Source organism: Cervus canadensis, chromosome 11 (assembly GCF_019320065.1).
Source record: "Cervus canadensis isolate Bull #8, Minnesota chromosome 11, ASM1932006v1, whole genome shotgun sequence".
In the NCBI taxonomy this organism is placed as follows: Eukaryota; Metazoa; Chordata; class Mammalia; order Artiodactyla; family Cervidae; genus Cervus; species Cervus canadensis.
In genome coordinates, this window is record NC_057396.1 from 30,753,412 (window position 1) to 30,781,148 (window position 27,737).

The following is a 27,737-nucleotide window of genomic DNA, read 5'->3' on the forward strand; positions in this document are numbered from 1 at the left end:
CTAACAATAATTTCCTCTCACTCTGTTCTTTGAGAGAATGAAGAAAAGCAGATCTCTCTAAGAATAACATGTTTCCTGGGTGCTATGAGACATACTTAAACAAATATCAGAGAAGAAGGCTGTTTTCTCCATTTCTGGATACTAAACACCCTACCTCCCCAGCATTTTTAATTCTAAAGGAATTCAGGCGTTTGCCTAACACAACCTGAAGATTTGGTACTTTGTGCTACTATAGTGATTTATAGTTTACAAAATGCTTTCGTGATTATTTCAGTCAAGCTATGTAGTCAAGTTATGATGTAGTGCTATTAACCTTCCTACACTGTTGGTGGAAACGTAAATTGCTACAGCACTATGGAGAACAGTATGGAAGTTCCTTAAAAACCTAAAAATAGAATTACCGTATGATACAGCAACCCCACTCCTGGGCATATACCCAGAGAAAACCATAATTCAAAAAGATACATGCACCCTAATGTTCACTGTAGCACTGTTTACAATAGCCAAGACATGGAAGCAACCTAAATGTCCATCAACAGAAGACTAGATAAAGATGTGGTATATATACACAGTGGAATATTACTCAGCCATAAAAAGAATGAAATAATGCCATTTACAGCAACATGGATGGACCTAGAGATGATCATACTAAGTGAAGTAAGTCAGAGAAAGATAAATATATGATATCATTCATATATGGAATCTAATTTTTTAAAAAATGGTACAAACGAACTTTTTAAAAGACAGATTCACAGATTTTTGAAAACAAACTTACGGTTTATCAAAGGGGAAATATGGATGGGGAGAGATAAATTAGGAGTTTGGGATTAACATATACACACTGTTAATGCTAAGTCGCTTAAGTCGTGTCCAACTCTTTGCAACCCTATGGACTACAGCCTGCCAAGCTCCTTTGTTCATGGACTTTTCCAAGCAAGATTACTGGAGTGGGTTGCTATGCCCTCCTCCAGGGGATTGTCTGGACTCAGGGATTGAACTCGTGTCTCATGTCTTTTGCACTGCAGGCGGATTCTTTACCACTGAGCCCCCAGGGAAGCCCCCATATACACACTACTATATATAAAATAGATAACCAACAAGGACCCACTGTATAGCACAGGGAACTCTACTCAATATTCTTTTTTTTTTTCAATATTCTATAATAACCTATATGGGTAAAGAACCTGAAAAATAATGAATATACATGTATGCATCACTGAATCACTTTGCTACACACCTGAAACTAACACAGCATTATAAATCAACTATACTCCAATAAAATTTAAAAATAGAATTTAAAAATGTAGAAACTGGCAATTCACTATATGAATAATGGTAAATTGAAGAATGTATTGATTCTTTTCTTCCCTCTTCCTTATTAGCAAATGAGAACACATAAAAAATTAATATGATCTAGAAAGGGCATCTTATAAGCAAAAAAGAGAAAGATGAAGAAAGGCAGTCCATGAAAGATTGAGTGGTTCAAACTTAGACTAGAACTGCAAGTCCAGTGTTCTTAGAGGTTGAGTACTTTGAAACTCTGTCAACGGCTATGTTATCATGGGTCTCTGACCACACTGGGTGGGAAGGGAAAACATGTAAGGAAAACTGGCCTTTGTCTCAAGCTCCACCACCTGGGAAACCCAGAACCTGTGAGGTGAGCCAGAGTGGCCCTATGATCTGCCACGGTTGAATGGTGCTAAAATGACAAATCTTTGTTTTGAATGACTTTACCTGGAGGTGATCTCTTCCGCTAGGATGACTGTGACATTAAAAATGGACGAGGCCAGGGACATTTCTCACCCGGAGCTCAATGGGAACTGGCAAGTGTCAGATTTGAAATTTCTCACTGCAACTCACAAGCTTCGGCTGACCTGAACTTGAAGGCTCCAACCTGGAAACAATCCAGAATTAAATGCTGATAACTAACTCTGGGAGAGAAAGTAAGTAAACTTTCCTGCCTAAGCAGTAGCAAAGAGAATTGGGGCTTTACCTTCACTGTGGACAGGTGGAAAACAACCTAGCCAGGGTTCAAGCCCACCTTCTCATCTTGCCCTGGCCACTATTCCATTATGTGACTCCAGGCAGATGGCTTATCCTCTCCAGAACTAGGCTTCTATATTTATTTTTTAAATATTTATTTATTTATTTGGCAACATTGGGTCATAGTTGGGGTGAGCAAGAGCTTCGATCTTCATTGAGGCATGTGGGGTCTAGCTCCCTGATCAGGGATTGAACCTGGGCTCCCTGCATTGAGAGTGCAGAGTCTTAGTCACAGGACCACCAGGGAAGTCCTTGTATTTTGAAGAAGATAAGAATTAGATGGTCTCAAAGGTGACAGCATCGGAAAGCATAAGGAGTATCTACATAAACTTAAGTCCATTTCTTTAAGGAGAAAAATATTTACTCATATGGTAAAAAGTTTATAATCATTATAAAATTTTCATATTGAAAAGTTTATAATCTCATAGATGAGATATGTAGGCATAGTTGAAAACAGTAACTCATACCTGGTTCTCACCTAAGCTCCAGATCACTTGTCTGGTCCCACACCAGGCTCTCAGCATCATGTCTGGACCTGATCTATACACACAAATGCTTCTCAATGAATGAGTGTGAATAAGAGTGAATAAGAGTGCCCAGGCTTTATCTCTTGTGGGATGCGTGCATGCATGCTAAGTCACTTCAGTCATGTCCAACTCTTTGCGACCCCACCAGGCTCCTCTGTCCATGGGATTCTCCAGGTAAGAATACTGGAGTAGGTTGCCATGCCCTCCTCTAGGGGATCTTACCGATCCAGGGATCAAACTCATGTTTCCTGTGTCTCCTGTATTGCAGATGGATTCTTTACCTCTGAGTCACCAGCGAAGCCCCATCTTTTGTGGGCTAGCCTGACGTAATAGAAAAAGACCTGGAGTCCAATACAGCTGGTCTCAGTTCCCAGCTGTGTCACCTTGGGAATGATCTCTGTTACTTCTGTCAAATGGGATAGTTGTGAGAAGAGAAGATCATTGGTGTGAGTTCTCTGGAGCAGCACTGAGCCCAAGGCAGGTGCCAGGGCATGGTATCTGCTATCTGTAACATGGGAGAGTTAAAACAAGCACACTGGAGCTTTGGATAGCAGAGAAGGTGTAATTATTTCATGTTTGGGTGATCAGGCCAGGAATCCTACGGAGTATTTAGGTAAGACCTGGAAAGACTGTCCCCCAGTTTGATAGGTCAAAAAGGGATACAAGTGAAGGACAGCAAAGGCCAGGAAGCAGGAAGGTGTAGTGAACATTGAGGACCTAGAAAGGAGGATGGTTTGTCTGGACAAAGAAGTTACTGAAAATGGAAACTGGGGCCAGGTTTTTTAGGGTTCCAGGTGACACAATATTTGGACTTTATTCTAGGGAAAATGGGGAGCCTGTGGAGGTTTTGAGCAGAGATGTGACAGATTTAAGGAGCTACATTTCGGGAGGCTGGCAATCTAGTGGTTAAAGAGCCACCTTCTAATGCAGGGGATACAGGTTCAATCCCTGGTTAGGGAACTAAGATCCAACATGCCATGGTGCATGGCCAAAAAAAAAAAAAGGAAGAAGCAACACTTATTATTAGGCAAGTAGTAGAAGTTATCCGTAGCTAAACTCAGAGAAAAGTGAAAGTGAAAGTCACTCAGTCATGTCTGGCTCTTTGCGACCCCGTGGACTGTATATTCCATGGAATTCTCCAGGCCAGAATATTGGAGTGGGTAGCCCTTCCCTTCTCCAGGGGATCTTCCCAACCCAGGGATCAAACCCAGGTCTCCCGCATTGCAGGCAGATTCTTTACCAACTGAGCCACAAGGGAAGCCCACAATGCAGAGAAAAGATGGGTACAAATTTCAAAGATAGACTCTGAAGTGGGAGTCACTGTAATCAATCTACACTGCTGTCATGGCTGATACGCTCAGTAATACCAATCTCTAATAAAAATCTTGAAGAGGGAGACCGGCATCATCTTGGGTTAGGTGGGGTAAGACAAGACAACTTAGGATACATTCTCGAGAGGAGGGAGATTTATAGAAGGATTTCTGGCTCTCACTGCTGTGGAATTTAAATGGATTAGTCATGTTACGATCTTGAATGTGCAACTATACTCCAGAGTCTTCAGGGACCCAGGGTGACAAGACAACTTGATTTCAGTGAAAAAGCAGCATGTTCTTTGACCCTGAGTAACACTGATGTTGAATTACAATCCCTGAACACAGGTAAAGAAAGATGTGAAAGAAAAGGAAAATGAAGGCATGAGGAAAGCAGAGAGAAAGGGAGGAAAAAAGAGGAAGATTATGGAGAGAAAAGAAAGAAAAAAGTGGGGCAGATCCAGGACGGATGTGAGGTCTGCTCACAGCGGTCAAGCCTAGCACTGCCCAAGGCGCCTGAGCCGACAGAACAGAGACACGAGGCTGAAAGACTATAGTCAGTTTCATCTTTTTGGCTGTAAACAATTCACATGGAAAATGTTGGATGCGACTTCACTGGCTCAGTATAGAGGGAGGAGGTCTAGTCATCAATCTTGGAACTTTTTCACTTCTGGGGATTGTCACCCATGTCAGATCCATCTGGACATTTCTAGGGTTTTTGTTTTCCTTTTTTTTTTTTCCAAAGCCTTTGCCAAGAAAGGATAGTTAACACATTTAGTTGTAAGAAAGTAGGACACAGAGGGAAGAAATTGGGTGTTAGCATCAGTTTCTTCCATTTTCATAAAGCCCAAGAGTTCTTATGGGATCCTTAGGTCTGTAAAATAATTTACTTCTAAGTCATTCATTCTTTTATTCAACAGCTATTTAACAAGGACTTGGGGTGTGTGTGTGTGTGTGTGTGTGTGTGTGTGTGTGTGTGTGTGTGTGTGTGTGTGTGTGTGTGTGTGTGTGTGTGTGTGTGTGTGCGCACACGTGCTAAACCACTTCTGTCACATCCAACTCTTTTGACCCCATGGACTGTAGCCTGCTGGGCTCCTCTGTCCATGGGATTCTCCAGACAAGAATACTGGAGTGGGTTGCCATTTCCTTCTCCAGGGGATCTTCCCAACCCAGGGATCAAACCTGCATCTCTTAAGTCTCCTGCATTGGCAGGTGGCTCTTTAACACTAGCACCACCTGAGAAGCCCTAGGCATTCTACTGGTTACTGTTGGGCTTCTAGCAGGATCACCTAGATCCTGAAGATGAGCTCCTGCCCCAGACCACAGAACAGAGAAGATATTGCAAGACATCCCCTTAGTTATGCTTCTGGTAACAAAAAGCAAACAAAACAAACAAAGAAACAAAGCTCACTGGTCTTGAGTTCCCCTTATGGTGCCCTGCAATTCTGCTTGTCTCTGTTTTCTCCTGGTACTATGTATCCTCTGTTCTTAAAATACCTCTGGGAACTTCTCTGGTGGTACAGTGGTTAAGAATCCACCCTGCGATGCAGGGGACGTGGGTTCAACCTCTGGTTGGGGAACTCAGAGCCCATGTGCTATGTGGGCAACTAAGCCTGTGCACCACAACTACAAAGTTTGTGTGCCACAACCTAAGATCCTGCATGATGCAACTGAAACGCCTGACACAGCCAAATAAAAAATAAGTGTTTTTTAAAAAAGTTTTTAAAAAGTACTTCTCTTTGAAAGTAGCTGCTGGATTAAATAATTCCGTTCATTTAGTTTTCAGTCTTAAACCATAATTTTGTTTCACTCCATCTTTATAACTTTTATTTACAATGGTTGCTGGATACTAACTCATTCCTGGGAGCCAGGTCTTTTATTTTCATTATCTTTAAGCCTTACAACAGGTTCTTGAAAGAAATGGAGACTCAGCCGGGTTTCATTACCTGCCTAGAAAGCACAGCTAAAGAGCAGTCAAGTCAGGCTTCCTTGACTTCCAAGACACTTTCCCAGACACAGTATGGCCTCCCAACCCCCACCTGTGAGTTATTTCCCCCTGCTCTTGCCCTTGCCAAGGAACCAAAGAATTTCAGTGAAGAGCTTGTGCCCCTTGGTTTTCTATTAATAAATGTTTGATTAGTTCTAAATGAGCTGTCACCATGCCTTGGAGTAAGAATTACAAGCAGCTCCATAAGCTGATTGTAAATTGACAGCCACGTGATTCAAGTGGTTACTGTGACAACAGCTGAGGAGAAAGAATATTTGATTATGGAGATGTGGAGGAAGGGGACCAGAGGGTCTAGGGAAGAGTCAGACATTTCTGGCCTGATGAAGGCTTCAGAATCAAGAAGCAGTCTTTGTTCTGTCTCTGCAGGTTTTTTTTTAAAAAACGTTTTAAATAGTATCTTCTTAACTTGAAACACCTTATTGCATAGAAAAATGGTACGACTTGTGTTTCTCTAGTTTCCTTGGGAAATGGGAATATTAAAGTGTGAACTCCAATCATCTATGAAAAATTCTTGCCTGAGGATCTTGGCTCAGATCTGCAAGCATAAGGCATTTAAATAGCTTTCCTGATGAGTATCTTGAGGTTATCTCCCTGAATTAAGTTTCTGAAGCTCACTCCCAAGGCCTCCTTGCCCGTGTGGGCAGAGTCCGGACACGTGGTAGGTGTGAGAAAGGCTGGGGTGCAGCCTGGGAATGGCAGTGCCAGGGCCTGGTCACCCTCCTGGGATTCGACAAGTGGTTCCAGCCAGGAGGCTTCGGTCAAATCACTTGACCTCTTTTTTTTTCCACTTGACCTCTTTACACTTTGCCAACCTCACCGATAAAATGACAGCGATGTCCTCTACCCCTGGGGTCCTGGTACACGTGACAGTGCAGGTGTGGAACCTGGACTCTGGATGCCTGGTGTGACGGAGGAAGAGGGTCCCCCCTCCTCCACTGATGCTACCTTTAGGGACCCCGGTGGCGGGCAGCGGGGAGGGTGGATGTGCAGGATCGTAAACCAATGCCCCTTCCCACGTGAACTTGCCCTGTGTGTTGGGGGCTGGGCTGGGGAAGGGGATGAAGGCTGGGTCTCAGTTCCTCCCAGCGGGGCCCTCCCCCAGAGCCCCACCCGCACCGCCCCGCCAATCCATGTAGGCCCCGTGTTAACCAGGCAGGGTTTGTAGACTGTTCTTAGTATTTTTCACTGCATTTTGGCAGTCAGCTTTGTTATCTGTTATCCATATTGTTTTCCGAATGCTCATCGATGCTCAAGAAGGCAGATGAGACTGAAAGCGCCTAAGAGTTCATATTGTCACCAGCAAAGTCCACTCACCATTTTCAGGAAGTAAAAGGAGAATCTGAGTAATCAAATAAAATCTAACCTTTTCCTTTTCCTTTGTGCTCAGTCTAATTCCACTAGTCCAGGGCGGGGTACTTCGGCCCAGAACTCCTCCTGAGAAAGGCTGACACCTCAGCCTGGTGGGCCGTGTGCAAAAGCGGCTGCACGTGGCACCACGCGGCACTCAAGATGGCGGCGGCAGGCCGAGCGCAGAGCCTGCCCCAGGCGGCGGGCGCAGGAGCGCGAGCCGCTCGGCGGCCGATCCCTCGAGAGCCCCCCTCCCCGCCCAGAGGACCTTAGAAGGCAGCCCCGCCCTCCACCTGGGTGCGTGTGCTTTAGGGTAGCCATCTGCAAGCCTTTTTGGCACCAGGGACCCGTTTCAAAGAAGACAATTTTTCTAAGGACTAGGGGCAAGGGGATGGTTTCAGGATGACTCAAGTGTATTACATTTATTGTGCACTTTATTTCTATTAGTATTATATCAGATCCACCTCAAAGCATCAGGCATTAGATCCCGGAGGTTGGGGACCCCTACTCTAGAGCCCAAGCTGACACCTCTCCACACTCTGTTGAGAGAATAAAGCTTTCCTTTGCTTCCAAACTGAACTCAGTCTCACTCTATTGGCTTGGACAACAGTAGGGTTAGAGGACCCTGGCTGGGGCCTGATTTGAGTGGCTCGGTAACAAAATTGCTACCAACAAAAGGAACATATTGCCTCACCTGTTTGCATTCCTTTTTGAGAAGGTGGAAGCCAAAGATGCTAAGTTTAAGCACTTAGTTTGAAAACTAAGTTCTGGTTTGGGAATAAGAGTGTGTTGGGGGGCAGGGGCGGGGGATTGTACAAGCAGCTGCGGTCAGCAAAATATCACCCAGGGGCCAAGGTATCTGAATGTTCCAGATCTGCCTAGAGAAGTAGGTGTGATGGCAGAGCTCAAGGTTTGGAGTCAGGAAACCCTGTTCTGACCCTCATTCCTCCGGTGGTCATGGACCGGGTCTTCAAAGTCCTATTCCTTCATTTAAAAAATTTGGGTTACGATCTCTCTCCCATGTAAGTTACAGAGCTTTGAGGTTCAACAAGGTAATTCAAGGAAAAGTGCTGTGAATTCTGCATGTCACTATATCCGTGGAAATGGCTGTTTCTCCTCTCAGTGGATTTGTTAGGTTTGTGGAGGCAAAAAAGCAGGGTTTTGGCCTGTTGCAGGAACAGGGACCTGAGCTTTATCTTCAGTTTAATGTCATGGCTTCTGTATGGACGTGGGGCAGCACCTGCTGGACCCCGGTGGATGAGGGCACACTTTGGAATCACCCTGCCTTGCAGATAATGCTTGGCTGCCCTTGGTGATGAAGTCTGGAGCATCCTTTGCCATTAGCCTGTGGAGACAACCTTTGCATTTCTTGTTCTGTCCAAAGACTCTATACTTGTTGAAACCAATCATATCTAGCACTTAGATTTGATGAAAATTCCCAGAAAACAAGCTTAGAGGAACCTCCCCTGAACTCTCAAACTCTCACAGTATGCTCATGTGTTCACAAAGCTGAACCATACCACAACCCCCCGTAGGACAAATAACAGTCGAGTTACAAAGAAAGTGATTAATAGTTCATTTTCATAAAGTCTGGCTGCATCCAACACTGAGATGCCAAGAATCTATGACTTCACCTTTTTTCTTTTTCTGACACACTCCTAAAATGCACGACTGGGCACAGTTCCACTGGGAAACTAAATAAATCAAGAAGACAGAGTTGCCTGTGAGATGCTGAGAATTTAGAATTCAAGATAGCTTCAACTTTGATTTGCTCTCCTTTTTCTTAATGGATGTTCTCTTTAGTTTTCATGGATTTGTGAAATACATATCATTTGTGGTTGATTCTACCAGTTTTTCCTGTAAAGCAAGAAAAATTTATTTTTATTTTAGGAAAATAGAAGCCTAGAGAAGGTAATTGGCTTGAGGCTCCCCAAAACACATCTGTTCATTTATTTTTACTAATGTTTTTATTTTGTATTGGCGTATAGCCTATTAACAATGTAGTAGTTTCAGGTGGACAGCAAAGGAAATCAGCCATGTTTATACATGTTTCCATTCTCCCCTAAACTCCCCTCCCATCCAGGCTGCCATATAACATTAGGCAGACTTTCCTGTGCTGTATACAGTGGGTCCTTGTTGGTTATCCATTTTAAATATAGCAGTGTGTACATGTCCATCCTGAACTCCCTAACTATCCCTTCCCCCTATCTTCCGCAGCAAAAATAATGTCATTCTCTGTTTCTGTTTTGTAAATAAATTCATTTATATCATTTCTTTTTAGATTCTGAATGTCAGGGATGTTACACATATTTCTCCTTCTCTGTCCACTCAGTGTGAAAATCTCTAGGTCATTCATGTTGCTGCAAATGGCCTTATTTCATTCTTTTAAATGTCTGAGTAATATCCCATTGTATATATGTGCCACATCTTTATCCATTCCTCTGTTGATAGACATTTGGGTTGCTTCCATGTCTTGGCTATCGTAAACAGTGCTGCAATGAACACTGGAGTGCATGTACCCTTTCAGACCAAAATCCATTTGTGTAATCAATGAAACATCATTATCAATGAAATGCACAAGCAAACAGTGAGGTAGAAGTCAGCAAATGTTTGGCCATCTCCTTTCACTGTCTTTCTTCTTCTGGAATCAGTGAATGGGCTAATTAAGTTGTGATGTGAAAAGCCTGGATCTGGCATTCTCTCATGAGGGGGACTTAGCTCCTGGCAAGTGCAATTATGAGTAGAGATGTTGATTTAAATGTTGGCTTTGGGGACTTCCCTGGTGGTCCAGTGGCTAAGATATCTTTTGCAATGCAGGGGATGCCAGTTTGATCCTTGGTTAGGGAACCAAGATCCTACATGCTGTGGAGCAACTAAACCCGCTAGCCACAACTAAAGAATGCGCGCACCACAAGGAAAGATCCCATGTGCCACAACTAAGATCTGACACAGCCAAATAAATAAATTAAAAACAAAAAAAGATGTTAGGCTTGGAATAAGAGAAATGCAAACCATTTTTTTTGAACTCCAACTTAAGAAGCACTCTGATAATATAGGAGTCCTTTTACAGCACATCCAAGTATGAATGGGAATGCAATAATGAATTGTCCTTTTTTACGAGGGTCTGAAAATGAGAAACCAGGCACTAGGAAAAGAATCTAAGTCAGGGGACCTGGAGGAAATCCTTGGACACAAGTGGTCTGATTTACGTGGTTGGAAGTTCAGCCTCTGTCCTGCGTTTACGTTGTTCTTTTCTTTTGAACTTCACTGTGTGGGCCCCACACTGTGCCGAGTCAGTGCGTGCCCTGCCAGAGCAAGGTTCCACCTGAGCTGGAGCAGCTCACAGAAGCCTCCCCATGAAGTCTCCCAGGGCTACGGCCACTGCGGAACAACACCAGAAGGCCCTTGTGTTCACGTGGGGCTGGAGCCTGATCCGTTGCTGGAACCATCTTGTAGGAAAGAGTGCCCAGTTAGGGGGACTTTGGGTATTTGGTAACTGAACATTTTTGCACTGATTTCTGAACCGATGTTTCTCAACTGGGAGCAATTTTGCCCCCTAGAGGACATGTGACCATGTCTGGAGACACTCTGGTTGTCACAAATGGAGATGCTCCTGGCATCTAGTGGGATGCCAGGGATGCTGCTAAACATACTTTGTTGCACAGAAGAGCCCCCCACAGGAATGACTGGGCCCCGAATCTCAATAGCGTCAAGTTTGAGAAAACCTGTCCTGGACCAAGTGAATAATACATCCTTCCTATTTTATTTTTTACTTTTTAGCCATGCCTTGTGGCATGTGGGATCTTAGTTTGCTGAGCAGAAATTTAACCTGGGCCACCTGTATTGGAAGTGCTGAGTTTTAACCACTGAACCATCAAGGAAGTTCCATTGTTACTGTTCAGTCACTAAGTTGTGTCCAAGTCTTTTGCAATCCCATGTATGGGCTGTAGCCCGCCAGGCTCCTCTGTCCGTGGGATTTTCCAGGCAAGAATACTGGAGTGGGTTGTCATTTCCTTCTCCAGGAAATCCTCCCAACCCAGGGGTCAAACCCATGTCTCCTGCGTCGGCAGGTGAATTCTTTACTACGGAGTCACCTGGGAAGTCCAAAGCCCCATCATATCTTTTTTTAAAACAAGCAAAGTGTAGTAGGGTTACAGTGCAGTCCCTACCATGCTGGTTTTAGCCTTGTAAAAGAAGACCTGCCTACCTTTTTATGATAATCCTGCTTTATAAAAAACAACCAGAGAACCTCAGTGATGTAACACAATAAACCTTGATTTTTGCTCATGAGGCTGTTGGTCAGTGGTGCAATTCTGCTAATCTGGGCCGGGCCTGGCTGACCTTGATGAGCCCACGGAGGTCTCTGCAGTCAGTTGCTGGTTTGGCTGGCAGCTGGCTGGTTTAGGATGGTTGGTGAGCTGTGGACCGGGATGACTGGACCACGTGGTGTTATCATCCAGGAGGCTAGCCCAGGCTTTTCACATGTCCGTGGCAAAGTTTGAGAGAGAGAGAGAAAAAACACATGAGGTCTGCAGGTCAAGGGTTGGAACTGGCACATCACTTCTGACGAACACCATTGGCCAAAGCAAGTTCCAAGATTCAAAGATTGAGAAATAGACTCTGCTTTCTATGAGAAGAGCTGCAAAGTTAATCACAAAGGGCCGGGATGTAGGGAAGAATGAAAACTTTCAGACATTTTTGCAACCAATCTACCACATGCTTCTCCAATTCGAATTTACATGTATGTACCACAGTTTGGTTGAGCAGTACCTTCCCCAGGAAGCCTTACCTAACCCCTCCCCTGTCCTCCCATGGTACCTGGACTGATAGCTCTTGTAGCTCTCCTCGTACAATGACACTGGCCAGCTGCCACTCCATCCAAGCCATCTTGGGATCCCTGCCCTCAAGCAACCATGAATAAGCATGTGGTTGGCTGATTCATATCAATGTATGACAAAACCCACTGGAAAAAAAAAAAATAAGCATGTGGTTTCCTATCTCTGTATATGTCCTAAATGTGTTTTTTATTAATTAACTTTTTAATTAATTAATTAATTAATTTTTTGATCACACTGAGTCTTGGTTGCTGCATGCAGGCTTTCTCTAGTTGCAGCGGCCAGGGAGTACTCTCCTATGTGGTTCCCGGGCTCTAGAGCACAGGCTCAGTAGTTGTGGCCTTAGTTGCCTTAGTTGCCCCATAGATTGTGGAATCTTCCAGAGCGGGGATCGGCCCCATGTCCCCTGCATTGACAGGTGGATCCTCAACCACTGGGCCACCAGGGAAGCCCTGTCCTAAGTGTTCCCTGGATCTGGCTGTAAAGCCTGAGTTAAAGAGCTTGAATTATGGCGTGAGAATCATGGCCTGAGAATCATGGCGTGAGAATGCCTCTGCTCCAGTCCTGCCTTTGCCTCTTACCATGTCAAGCCAAGGGCTTCCCTCGTGGCTCAGTTGGTAAAGAATCTGCCTGCAATGCAGGAGACCCAGGTTCAGTCCCTGAGTCAGGAAGATCCCCTGGAGAAGGAAATGGCAACTCATTTCAGTGCTTTTGCCTGCAGAACTCCACGGACAGAGGAGCCAGGCAAGGCTGCAGTCCACAGGATTGCAAAGAGTCAGACACGACTGTGTGACTAACTTTTTTCTTTTTCACGTCAAGCCAAGAAAGTTAATTAAGCTATTTCTTATCTACAACAATTAATCTATTTTTTGTACAGCGGGGACAAAGCATCATCATGTCCAGGGGCTTGGGAGGACAAAAGGAGATGATATAGGACAAAGGCTTGAAAGATGGTACAGCAATCCTCAGTAAAGGTAGCTTTTTTGATTACAGATGTCTCTTTCACCATTTTGACCTAGTTAGTAGAGAACTGTGACTTCACTTATGAACTCATCCCTTACACATAGATGGGGCATCACCGAGGTCCTCCTCACACAGGAAGTGAAAAATCTATGTCACCGGCCAATTGGCTCCTCAGAGGCTGAATTCATTTTGCTTCTCTGGCTGGAACTGCATTCCTTCAGTCACTGGCAGAGATGATTATCTTCTCCTCCAGAGGTCACTGGAGCTGAGAAAGTCAACTCGCCTCCAGGGATATACTGTGCTCCCGTGGGGAGGGAGTCCTACGCATCAAGTTCCTGCACTGCTGACTCATCCTGGGGAGGTTGGCAGACTGCTAGGTCCCTATAGATCACAGGGATAATGGAGACGGCCGTGTGGGTGGAGTTTTCAGCAAGCTCCGGGGCTGAATCTGGTGTTTCTAGAACATTTTGGGAACCGTTAAAATAAGACACATACAATTTCAGACAGACTTTTAAATGGCAGTTTAAAAACAGCTGCTTCTGCCATGGGCTGAGTGCGTGGATTTTATAACCTTAAAAAAATTAGAAGCTTGCCTCATGCATAATTCACTGACTCAGTCCTGGGAGTTGCAACGCCCCTCACAGGGTGCTTGTGTCTGTCACTTTTAATATCCCACAAATTGGCCCTGGTGTCTCTCACTTGGTGGATCTCTGCAGAAATGGAATCTGGTGGGAGGGTGACGTCACCAGCTTCTCCCACCTCCCCAAGCTGCCGAGTCAGGTGTCTCCTCCCTGGCCTTGAAATTGTTCTCCTTTGTAAAAGGCTTCAGGTTAGAACTGAACACTTCCAACAAAGTCAGAAGAGATTTCTCAGTGGCTGGAAGAAGTCTGACTGTGGAAGGAGAAATTGGGGCAAACCCAGCCAAGCTAAAGTCTGCATCTTGATGGGCTGTCTCAGGAAATTTACTGAAACAGGACCTCTAGGAACCACCTGTGTCATACTAATATATTTAGTCTATAAAATGCTTTTGTGTTGTTTAGTCAGAAGATGATAATTTAGCACTGATTATCCTGGTTTTGGGGCTTCCCAGCTGGTACTAAAGGTAAAGAACCTGCCTGCCAATGCAGGAGACATGGGTTCGATCCCTGGGTTGGGAAGATCCCCCAGAGGGCATGGCAACCCACTCCAGTATTCTTGCCTGGAGAGTCCCTTGAACAGAGGAGGCTGGTGGGCTACAGTCCATAGGATCTCCAAGAGTAGAAAACAACTGAAGCAACTTAGCCTGCCTACATGCATCCTGGTTTTTAATGGTTTTTTTTTTGTTTGTTTGTTTGTTTTGCCAAATTGCATAGCATGTGGGGTCTTAGTTCCCTGACCAGGGATGGAACCTTTGCCCCCTGTATTGGAAGCCCAGAGTCTTAACCCCTGGTCCGCCAGCGAAGTCCCTATTCTGGCTTTTAAAATGGAGTTGAACATTTCCATGTGAACTGGTCTTGCTTTTAAAGTAAGTGTTTAGTGTTTTGAAGTCATTTTAAATTTGTCCTGTTTTTTTTTTTTTCTACACTCCCTAGCATCAAGTTGGACACATATTGCTTGATTCCTAAGGATCAGTTCTCACAAACTAGTAGCCACAGATTTGATTCATTTGATTGTTTTTTGTGTTGCCTTAGTGCAACATTGTAAAAGGCAATATACTTAGATAGGTGTCACACGGGGCATGTACTTAAGCAGCCGGACAGGGTGTTAGGTGACCTGGCTGCTGCATGTGTTTCTGTGCCTTCATTAGAAATTTGAGTTTCCACCACTGCTCGAGACTCATGTGCTTGGAAGGGTCCCTCCACCTCCATCCCCCTCTTCCTGACGTGACATCTGCAGGGATCTCTCCTGCACTGACCTCCACCAGCACCTGCCCTCAAGGAACTTAATTCCTTAACTAGTATATACATCCTCGTGTTTTTGCTCTTCTCTGTAGGTATTTGTCCTCTTTTGCTAATCACATTCTAGATCCTTTGCAAGCAGGTTCTTATACCACTTGGTAGCCCCAGTCGTGTCTTCTACAGCATGCGTGCTTGCTCAGTCACTAGGTCATGTCAGACTCTTTGCCTGCCACGCTTCTTTGTCCATGGGATTCTCTAGGCAAGAATACTGGAGGGGGTGCTATTTCACAGAGTAGGTGCCAAATACGTGTTTGTGGGCAACTGAGATGGATATTCTGAGACAGTTGTTTTTTAATTTCAAAAATACTTTTACTTATTTATTTGACTGCCCCGGGTCTTAATTGCAGCATGTGGGATCTTTAGTTGCAGCATGTGAATTCTTAGCTGTGGCATGTGGGATTTAGTTCCTAGACCAGGGATGGAACCCAGGCCCGCTGCATTGGGAGTATGCAGTCCTAGCTGTTGGACCAACAGGGAAGTCCCAAGATAGTTACTTTTAATGGGCACTTTTCTGGGAGGACTTGACTAATCTTATGGCCACAATGCTTGTGGCCATATCTCCATTTCATGTTTGATTGTAATCATGGATCTCTTTTTACTTTTTGTCCTTTATAAGCATTTAAAGATAGGTTAAGTCTCTGAGATACATCCAAACCTTGGTGCTTTCCCTTCACCTTCTCCAAAGACTCTGTTTGTTAAGCATCTGTCTGCTTTTTCGGAAGCTAGCTAGATGTTTTCCTGAATTAGTTCAAGTACAGGAGACAGACTTCAGCAAGGATGGTATTAGACACATTCAGTAGTGTCATGTTCCTTAAAAGAAAATTATTCAGCACTTACTCTGTGCTCTGTGTTGAGTAAACATGACTGGAAATTCATGACTTTTTAAGGAGCTTTCAGTCTAGCTGGAGAGATACTATATACATGCATGAAATATATATAAAACCCAAGACCCTATGTATATAGCTCAGTCGGTAAAGAGTCTGCCTGCAGTGCAGGAGACCCAGGTTCGATCCCTGGGTTGGGAAGATCCCCTGGAGAAGGAAATGGCAACCCACTCCAGATCCTCACCTGGAAAATCTCATGGACAAAGGAGCCTGGTGGGCTGCAGTCCATGGGGTCGCAAAGAGTCGGGCACGACTGAGCGACTAACACTTAACACTTAAAGTCTCAGTAAGTGCTGTGAACTCCAAGGAAGGCAATGTCTCTAAAGAGAAAGGAGAAGGTTTCAGGAGAAGACAGGTTAGTTCTGGGCCTTGAGCAAACGTAGAATTTGTAGACGTGAAATTGAGCTGGGAAGATACACCAAAAGAAGGGGGAAAATTTGTAGTGAGAAGTGTTAGAGTCACAGATAATCCAACACTTACTATCAAACCACAGATTTCTGAATCTTATTCCTTATTTGAAGAAGACCTTGTGGCACTCTCATTGGAATTCAACAAAATATTAAAAATGTCTGTGTAGCACCTAATGCATAATAGGTGATCAATAATTGCGTGTTTGCTTTATAGCAACTGTCAAAAGTGGCCAAAGAGGGATTTTCCTGGTGGTCCAGCGGCTAAGTCTCTGCACTCCCAGTACAGGAGGCTCAGGTTCTATTCCTGGCCAGGAAACGAGATCCCACATGCCTCAGCTAAGATCAAGGATCCTTTGTGCTACAACAAAGACCCGGCACAGCCAAATGAGTAAATACATTCTTTAAAAGTAGGCAAAGCAAGTGTGTGGTCCAAGAGAAAGGACTGTCTAATGGAAACACAAGGGAGTGGTGACACGTGATGAGGGAGACTTAGGTGCCCTGGAGGGTCACCTGCTGGAGAGCGGAGATGTCTGGATGAGGGTCTGGGCTTTAAGCAGTCGGCTGCTCTGCACAGGGCAGCACTGGTGATTTTTTAGCAGATTTTGCAAGTTTCTAATTTGGAAAGTACACATGCAGAGGCACCGGAAGTCGTGGGTGGCGGGAGAGGGCTGAGTCCGATCCACTCATTATGCTCATGCGAGTGAGGTTTTGTCTCCAATGATGTGAGAAAGGTTTAGGTCAAAGTAAGACTTCTAAAACACAGATAGCCTGAAATACTAAAATCCTGAGATCTAAAATAATCTAAGTCTGAAATACTAAATTTAAAATACTGACAACCCATGAGGACCCCGCCGCCACACTCCAGAGCCAGGAATTCTGAGTAATTCCTCTGTGAATCATTCAACTGCTTTGTATTCCAGAAACTCAACCGGCATGATAGTGATTCTCTAATTTTGCCAAGTTGGAATCAATTCTAGGCAAGAGGACTGATGAACAGCTGAAGTTTTCCCTAGCTCAACAGCTCTTAAATAAGTAATATATTTTCTATGTATTATTTATATTTGTAGCTATTGTTCGTAAGCTGGTCAGGCCTGCCCAACCGTTTTGCCAATGTTGTGTGGCCGTTGTTCTCAGAGTAACAGTGAAATGTCATCATTTTCCTGAACAAAATTGAACAGCTAATAAGCCTTTTTGGTGAAAGGAGAGGAAGAGAAATAAGGGAAACATTTTACAATTTCTATGCATTCTGCTATTTTAATTTCTCGTTGTCCATCTTAAACAATAACCCACACTATGTTTATGGATCAGAGGAAATTCATGATCTTTACCTTTGTTCAAGTTTTAAAAAATAGCCATTTGGGGCTTCCCTGGTGGCTCAGATGGTAAAGAGTCTGCCTACAATGCAGGATACTGGGGTTCGATCCTTGGGTTGGGAAGCTCCTAGGGAAGGTAATGGTTACCCACTCCAATATTCTTGCCTGGAGAATTCTATAGACAGAGGAGACTAGTGGGGTATAGTTCATGGGGTCACAAAGAGTCAGACACAACTGAACGGCTAAAACTTCCACTTCTTTTTCCTTTGGATTACCCAAGAGAAAGAGTGGGATGAGGGATAGTAAGGGAATTTGGGATGGATGTGTACACACTGCTATATTTAAAGCACTACTGTGTAGCACAGGAAACTCTGCTTAAAGTCATGTGGCAGCCTGGACGGGAGGGGAGTCCGGGGGAGAGAGGGTAGATGTATGCCTGAGTCCCTTTGCTGTCCACCTGAAACCATCACAAGATTGTTAATCAGCTACACCCCAGTACAAAATAAAAAGCTTAAAAAAAAAGTAGCCATTTGGCCCAAACAGCACGACAAACCAAGTGGAAAAGAGGAGAAATAAGCTTTATAGTCAGAAGGTATATTTGAGTTGAGGTCTGGGTTGAAAAACCTCTATTAAGTCAGAAGAGTCTAGCAGAGTCGTCAGAAGGCTCTTTGATCAGAGTGGTTTCAGATCATTCTACTGCCAAGAAGCTCCCCGCCTGGTCCTTTTTGTAGAAGGACATGCCTTCCCAACCTGAGAACTAAACACAAGTAGATGGAAAGGATGTTGACCCAGCTGCAATACTGTTGTGTGACACTTAACTTCGACCTTGAAAGGAGCAGGGCATTATCCTATCAGAGAACAACAAATGCATCCACTTGAAAAGTCCAGAGGGGACTTAACTCTTTGACTATTATTTTATGTCACCCCAAGAGATTCTGAGATAACTCTGTACAGGCAGATTTATCTCAGATGCACGTAAGTGTGGATCATGTAAACAAGGCTTGATGTCTTTAATGAAAGCCCCAAAGTTGGGTGGATTGATTAAGAGTCTACTGTGTACCCAGCCTTGGGCTGAGTCCTGAGGATATGACAACAAGTAGTCCATGATTCCTGCTTAGGAGCTGAGGCAGTCATGAGGCACCCACATCAGAGCAAACATTCTCTCAAGGCAGCCTATGCAAATACTAGGTGAGGGGCACCCTCAGTGCTACTGTATTTCCAGTGGGAAGCTTGGCAGCATTCAGGGGCAAATCAGTTCAGTTCAGTCACTCAGTCGTGTCCGACTCTTTTTGACCCCATGAACCGCAGCACACCAGGCCTCCCTGTCGATCACCAGCTCCCAGAGTTTACCCAAACTCATGTCCATTGAGTTGGTGATGCTATCCAACCATCTCATCCTCTGTCCTCCCCCTCTCCTCCTGCACTCAATCTTTCCCAGCATCAGGGTCTTTTCAAATGATACTATGTATCAATTTGACTGGGGCTGCCGGCTCAGACAGTAGTTGAGGATGGGGTTTATAGCTGAATCATGAGAGGCTTTGACAGCCAGGAGCACTTCAGCTTTGCAGGCAGCTAAGGGCCATGAAAAGACTTTAACCTGCAGCATCAAGAGTGCCTTTAATTTAGGAAGATAAACCTGGTAGCGATGTGTTGGGGAAATCAGAGTCAGGAGCAACAAGTCCATAGGAGAGCTGGAATGGCTTAGATGGCAGCTGGCAGAGAATAAGCTGGGATGGGACTAGAAAAAGACAAATGAGTGGAATCATGATGAAAGAAGCAGTCTTTGTGTTTGCTTCCTTCCTGGTTGGATCGAAGTTACTGTCTTAGCTCAGGCTGTTATAACAAGATGCCGTGGACCAGGAGCTTAAACAACAAACATTCATTTCTCACAGTTCTGAAGATGGGGAAAGGAAGTCCAAGATCAGCAGATGCTCTGTCTGATGCGGACGTGCTCCATGATTTGCAGATGGCTGTCTTCTCACTGTATCCTCACTTGGCTGAAAGAAAAATAATTTCTCTTGTGTTTCTTTTTATACAGACACTGATTCCATTCATAAGAACTCCACCTTCTTGACCTAATTCCCTCCCAAAGACCCCACCTCCAAATACCATCACAATGAGGGGTCAGGATTTTAACATGTGAATTTTGAAGGGATATAAACATTCAGTCCATAACATTTACCATAATTATATCTATAATACTACTGATTTAAATGCAAGTTTCTTGAAAGTAATGCCTTGTTTGCAAAGCGGGCTCTGTTGGTTGAATTAAATTGCGTATAACCTAATACACAATTATGCTGAAATCAAATCAATGCTGAAATCAGATTTTTTCAGACTGATTATGCTATTAATAAAAATCTGTCTAGCTGCTCTCTAAGACATACCAACTATTACTCTGTTTTGGATGTCAAGATTATTTCATGCAAACAGTGTATTTCCTGACAGTGCATTACTTTGAATAGAAACAGTCCCACCCCACGCCCTGCAAAACACACACAATCAAAAGTCTCAGAATCAGAAATGCTTATTATTAGTTAAATAAAAACAGAAAGGAAATGTGTAAGAAAGCCAACACTTTATTTGAGGCAGAAACCTAAAAACTCTAAGGGGTGTTAATCAATTTCTTGGGCATTTAAGCATTTCATCACATTTTGTTTTTCTACTTTTTAAATTCATCAAACCTCCAGCTTGGGGATTTCTGATCTATAAAAAACTTTTTTTTTTAATGTAAAAAGTTTTTCAACAAACATCCCCAACAACCTTTTATATGAATACCACTTCTCCTCAGAATGCAAAAATAGAAACTACTTTTTATTCTGAATGTATAGTGTTCTGTTCTCTGAGGCTGACTGGAGTGCCTACTTTATCTAAGCGTCAGAGAGTTCTTTGCTTAGTCTGGCCATCTCTTGCAAGAGCTGTGTATTTTTGGGGCACTGGGGCAACCTCATGTCCACTGCTGATACTAATTGTGTCTTCTTACACTGCTTTTTCACTTTTGTTCACAAGCTGAATATTTTTACACTTTTGTTCATTTCGGATCACCCACTTTTCATATGAGAAGTAGAATACTCAGCATAATCTTTGATTACATCTGGGCTCTAATACTTGATGGGTGCATGACCTTGATTAATTATCTCTGGAGCCTTTGTTTCCTTATTTGAAGGTGGGGATAATGAACCCTACTTTCCAATAATTTGTGCACATCAAATAAAATGAGATAATGAAGGTAGAGGATACAGTAATCTTAGTAAACATTAGTAAACATTTCCATATTTGGTGGGTATTTCTCCCTGAGCATTCTAGTGCTTCAGGATGATGTGTAATGAAGAGACAGAGACAAATCCCTCTGTGCTTTGTTAACAATAACAGTGGTTCTCAAAGTGTGGTCCCCCAACTAGCAGCATAGGCATCCACTTCAGTCCTACTAAATCAGGAACTCCAGGGTGGGGTCCAGCAAATAGTGTTGTAAAAACTTCCCAGGTGCTTCTTTTTTCTTTTTTAATTTTTGCCGGCGTATATTTGCTTTGTACTGTTGTGTTATAGCTGAATCATGAGAGGCTGTATGCCACTGTATGGCAAAGTGAATCAGCTATAAGTGAAAGTGTTAGCCGCTCGGTCATGCTCGACTCTTTGCAACCCCATGGACTGTAGCCCACCAGGTTCCTCTGTCCATGGAATTTTCCAGGCAAGAATACTGGAGGGGTTAGCCATTCCCTTCTCCCGGGGATCTTTCCAACGCAGGGATGAAACGTGGGTCTCCTGCACTGCAGGCAGATTCTTTACGGTCTGAGCCACCAGGGAATCGGCTGTGTGTATACACACAGCCCCTCTTTTTTGGACTTCTTTCCCATTTAGCTCACCACAGAGCACTTAGGGTTCCCTGTGGTGTGCAGTAGGTTCTCATCAGTTATCTATTTTATGCATAGTATCAATAGTGTATAGATGTCAGTCCTGGTCTCCCAGTTCATCCCACCCTCCTCCCAGGCGATTCTGATGCACACCGACGTTTGAGATCTGTTGATCCTAGATAAAGGCCAGGATGGTGTGTATGTGGGTCAACCAGGGCAAAGGTGGGTATGTGTACATGCACGTGAGTGTGTGTGGCCGGTGGGGTGCTGGAGTGTCAATCTTCATTATTTACAAATATAGCTAAAGGAAATAAGTCATGGACGTGGATCCGGAGAGTAACTAAATAATGTAGATGTGGTCTTCTGTGTCTGGTCATGTTATTTGTTTCCTTTCTTTGTCAAGCTAGGTCTTGGGCACCAGGGAATTAGGGGTAAATAGAGCTTGAGGCCTGTGTCCTGTTGAGATCTTGCAGTGGTCCTGAATCCTGGCCTCAGAGTCACAGCTCTGGTGCCTCCAGATGGGCCCGGTTGTCTTGGAGGAGTCGGGGACCTATCTTCCCCTGGGAGCAGGCACTGAGCTGTCACTGGAAAGGCAGAACACACTCTATTCAGAATTTTTCTTTTTTTAGTGTAGGTCATTTTGCCAACTTCCTATGGCTCTGAACCAGGCCCCATTTGAGTTTTGCACTTGACGGGCAGGAGGGCTCAGTGTGTGTGTGTGTTAGTTGCTCAGATGTGTCCGACTCTGCCATCCCACGGACAGTAGCCCGCCAGGCACCTCTGTCCATGGGATTCTCCAGGCAAGAATACTGTAGTGGATTGTCATTCCCTTCTCCAGAGGATCTCCTCGACCCAGGGATCGAACCCAGGTCTCCTGAATTGCAGGCAGATTCTTTCCCGATTGTGGTTGAGTTGACCCTAAATGCTGTTAGCGTCACATGAGAAGCTACTTCTGAAAATGGTCACAGTTCTCACCCTTCAGTATTTTATGTTTAAATGATAGCGAAGCAGTCACATACACTAATCCATGTCTAGAGATCTATCTCCCTCCGCTCCCGTAGAACAAATTCGGTCCCGTCTGCGGAGTCTGCAATCGGTTGGCCTCTGCCCCCTTGTGGACAGTCGGTCTCACTGCATCCTGAGCTGAGCCTGTCACTTACTTCCTTAGGGTCATTGGTGAAAGGTCTAAGGTTTGCCTCTCTATTCTGTGTCCTTTCTCCTATCCTGAGCTTCTGTAGCCATGTGACTTTTCATTTAGCCGATATTGATTTGGGGAGATACAAACGTTATGATCAAAACCATCTCACCACCGTTGTGTGGATCAGGTGCTCATTGCTTAGGGATGTGTGACATTTGGCACAACTGGTGGGTTTCTGTGAATACATTTGCTGCACCTCATGCTTGAGGTTCTTTTAATACACATTTAAAAATTTATATTTTAAAATAGAAGTATTTTAAAATTTTATACTGGTAATATGTTTGCTTTAGAAAAATTAAAAATGACACCCTCACTTCTAACACTTAGGTAGATGTTGTGCTGTTTATCATTCCATGTACCTCTCCTACCCCAAATTCCTACTTTCTCACCTTTCTCGTCCCTGTGAGTGATAGTTGCTCAGTCATGCCTGACTCTTTGCAACCCCATGGACTGTAGCCTGCCAGGCTCCTCTGTTCATGGAATTTTCCAGGCAAGATTACTGGAGTGGGTTGCCATTTCCTTCTCCAGGGGATATTCCCGACCCAGGGATCCTGCATTGCAGGAGAGTCTTTACCATCTGAACCACCAGGGAAGCCTACTATTAACAGACATTTCTAAGTATAAAGACAGGTCAACTCTTTCCTGATTCCTCTTTAATTCTACTCATTTCTTCCACAGACAAGAAAACAGAGATGAGGAGGGGAGATTAGACAAGGTCAGAGGGTGAACAATGCTGACTTTGTGTCCTGGACTTTTCTGATTGGGATGGGCTGTAGTCATCACGAAGTGACTCAACGCCCCTCCTGGTTCAGCCTGGTCATTTCACACCACCTAAGACACATAGCCCCTCTTCCTCCTTTTTTTGACCTCTTCTTTATCATCAATTCCATCTGCAGGCTCAAATCTCCCTTTCCTTTGGCTCCTTAACATCCTTCTTCATTTTCAGTGTCAGAGAAAAGGAAAAGAAAGTTATTGTCTGAGTATTATTGGCTGGGCTGAGAATGCTTTCTAGGTTCCCACCTGGGAGCTTCCACAGCCTTCTGTGAGCCTGTTCATATTTTTCTTATTGGTTAATAAAGGCTCTTAGAGTTACTAATGCTAGGTCTGCCATCAAAGTTAAAAATTTTTTTTTATTCATTCACTCACTCATTCATCCAACAAACATTTAGCACTTAAGATGTGTCAGAGGTGGTTCTAGATTTTGGGAATTCAGTGATTTTAAAAGGATCACTGGGGTCTCTGCTCTCATGGAGGGAAGAGGAACATGAAAGCAAAGAAGTAGTTTTATATTTTGGTGAGTGTCTTGCAGAAAACAAGAGGTGATGGGGGAGGTTGCTACTTCTCTGAGTAGGTGACATTTAATTTAGGAACTAACAATGAGAAGAAGTTAGGAAAATCTTCTGGGCAGAAGAAACAGCAAGTGCAAATACTCAATCGTCTGAGTAGGCTTCTTGCACCCGAGGACCTAAATGAAGGTTGCTGGGGGTCATAGCAGAGAAAATAAGAGGGATGAAGAGGTAGGAAGGCCAAGGTAAATTTGGTTCTCAGCCTAGATATGAGGCTTCAAACAAGGTTCAAAGCCAAAGGATTGGAGAAGAGAAAATGGGTTTGACAAATGTATCTTTAAGAGGAAGAATGAGCTGAACTTGTTAATAATTAAAGTAGGGGGTGAGGAAGAGAGTCTGCCCCAGGTTTCTTAGGAGGGCAGCAGCGTGGGTGGTGGGTTCCACGAAGACCCCACTAATCAGGATCTTATCCAAATTCCCACAAGGAGGAGGAGCAGATTGCATGTGTGTGTGGGGGGGGGTGGGGGGAGGATAGAAGAGCATTTTCCCCGCTACACGTGCTAAGGCCCCAGCACAACAGGGCACAAGCAACCAATTTCAGGTCTGTGTTTTCATTCTGAACTGAAGAGAGGCACCTCCCTACCCCCCATCCTGGCTGATCAGAGGGCTCAAACTGAAACATGAAGGAAAGGACTTTATTCCTAAGAGACGGAAAACTCCCTCATCTAGATCACTATAACCTATCCATCTGCATCTGTAACTAGTAGATTCATACGTAGCTACACCGGGTTGCAAAGTGTCAGACACGACTTAGTAACCAAACAACAACTAGCTGGCATGCCTGGAATTAATGGGGAGAATCCTTAACCATCATGAGAAAAATAAATCCACTGCAAATCAACGCTTGCCATTTTTAACTACCCCTCTTGGTGGTTTTTGATGTCAAAACCCCTGTTTGTTTCCCCCAAGTGGTACCTCAAGGTCAGCAGTACCTGCATGAGGTACTGCTCACTAAGTACCTGCTCACTAAGACCTCGCAGGTTCTTAGCTTCTGCTCATCACCAGGGAGGACGGCCGGCTAGCCCCTTGAGGCATCCCAGGTGTGAATTTCCTTTATTACCTTGTGATCAATTATCTTTTTAAGTCTGACCTTGCCAACACTCCAAATTCAAGGAAAATGAATTCAGGTGTTTCTGTGCGATGCATTTGGAAATTAGAAAAAGAAGTAAAAACTTTATTTGGAAAATAATATGGAGTTTTTCCCCAAAGCTTTCTCACACTGATAATCTCATTGACTATATAAAAGCTCTGTAAGGTATAGAAACAGAAGGCCCATCTTCCTGACGTGAAAACTGAGGCCCGGCGAGGCAGGACTTGCCTGAGTCAGGGGGAACAGGGGCAGGCATGTATATCTCCAGGCAGACTGCCAAACGCCTTCCTTGATACCATCTCCTTGTGAGTAGTTGCAATAGTCATCACACCAACTCCACTTTGTAGATGAAGAAACCGAACCTCAGACGTGACTTGCCAGAGACCAGGCAGCTGTAAGGAGCTATTCTGATGCCTACTGGTGACCTGCAACTCAGCTGTGCATTAACCACCCAGAGTTACAACAGACCCCGCAAGTTAAAGGCAAGGCCCGAAACAAGATTGCCCCCACTTAGATGTCAGCTGCAAGGGGGAGCCCCAGGCCACCCATACTTCTGATCAACTAGCTACAAACCTGGGGTATTCCCATTACCTCCCTCAGGTTCAATAATTTGTTAGAATGACTCCCAAAACTCAGGAAAATTCTATGCCTCATCGTTTAGTAGATATGTCATGCCGGACTCTTTGCGACCTCATGAACTGCAGCACACCAGGCTTCCTTGTCCTTTCACTATCTCTCGTGGTCGCTCAAACTCATGTTCATTGAGTCGGTGATGCCATCCAACCATCTCATCCTCTGTCGTCCCCTTCTCCTCTTGCTTTCAATCTTTCCCAGCATCAGGGTCTTTTCCAATGAGTTGGCTCTTCTCATCAGGTAGCCAAAGTATTGGAGCTTCAGCTTCAGCATCAGTCCTTCCAATGAATACAGGCTTGATTTCCTTTAGGATGGACTGGTTTGATCTCCTTGCTGTCCAAGGGACTCTCAAGAGTCTTCTCTAGCACCACAATTCAAAAGCATCAGTTCTTCATGCTTACAACTGTAGTTTTATTCTAAATCAGGATCAGCCACGCAAAAAGACACACAGGGTGAGGTGTGGAGGGTCCTAAATGCAGAGCTTCTGTGTCCTCTCCCCGTGGAATCAGAGCATGTAACCCTCCCAGCACAGCCAGGAAGCTCACTGAGCCTCAGTGTCTGGAACTTATATTGGGGTTTCATCACTTGGGCATGATTGATAACTTAATCTCCAGCCCCCCACTGCTCCCCAGGCTCAAATCTCCCAATCCTCTAGTCACGTGGTTGGTCTTTCTAGTAACCAGTCTCCATCCTGACCCATCTCATTACTAGAAATTCAGGTGTGACCAAAGGGCTCATGAATAACAGACACTCCTATCACTCGTGCAATTCCAAGCATTTAAGAAGCTCCATCCCATGGAGAAGGAAATAGCAACCCACTTCAGTATTCTTGCCTAGAGAATTCTATGGACAGAGGAGCCTCGCAGGCTCCATGGGGTCGCAAAGAGTCGGACAGAACTGAGTGACTACACTTTCACTTTCTTTCAAGTGTTCACGTGCCACAACTAAAAAGAACCTGCATGCCACAGCTAAGACCTAGTGCAGCCGAATAAATAAAAACAAATAATAATATATATTTTTTTAAGTTTCATCCCAGGAATCTGGGACAAAGACCAGACAAATTCTTTGTTATAGAATAGTAACAGAGCCTGGTCTTGACCCTATGTCTGCAGAATTCAGGTCGAAGGCTTTCCTCGCCACCCCACACCAGGCCCCCAGCACCTGGCCCCCACCTGGCTTTCTGGCTGTGCATTTAGGAGTGAGAAATCATGATGTATTCTGACCTCCCAAAGACCTGGAGAGAGGCCACAGGCTTTTGAAAACCACACCCGTCCTTCTGTTTGCCCACCTGAAACCAGACCAAACTCATAACCCAACCACCACGTTTCTAAAGTGACAAAGCTGGAGCAGGAAGGATGCTGGCACGCACCCTGTTCCTCTCCCATCTCAGCAGAGAGCTTGTCTTTGGGACTGGACAGTGCAGGGCTTCGGAAAGCAAGCCAGTGGGAGGTGCCAGTACAGACCACGATGCAGAGGTCTGCATCTATCCTTAATCTGCATTTTAAAGAAAAGCCCTCCATCCCACACAGCTCTCTGCCCTAGAGAGCTGTTTCAAAATGTGCAAGCCAAAATGGAATGGTGGATGAGAAGTGATTTCAGAGCAACAGAATCCAGGGTATGCAGGCTGCCAAAGGACAGTGGTCCACTTTCATTATCAGCGCAAAGCTCTGCTGCCTTCCAGTGGCCGGGGGAAAGGATTCTCATTTACTACACACCTACCACGTGGCATGCAATATGTGAGGCATCCACAGATGCCACACATCACGTAACCCTTACTATTCTGTGGACTGTACCTAATCACGCTAATTTAATAGAGAAACAGGTCCTAAGAGATTAAAGAACTCACCCAAAGATATGCAGTTAGGAAGAGGCAAAGCTATGATTCAAACCCCAGTTCAGTTCCAAGACCCATTCTTTTACCTATACTAGGCTGCCACCAGGAGCTGGTCATAGCTGGGTAAATGTTGCCATCATTTCTGTTAGCTTGCTCCTTTATTAAGGATATTTTTGTACAAATAGGTAATTAAACTGCGAGCCTCAGA

General features: G+C 44.4%; 1 long non-coding RNA gene across 5 annotated transcripts in view; it reads left to right on the top strand.

Moving 5' to 3' along the window:
* LOC122450005 overlaps positions 1 to 27,737 on the top strand; it is a 92,498-nt gene that overhangs the window by 34,781 nt on the left and 29,980 nt on the right. The window lies entirely within an intron of this gene.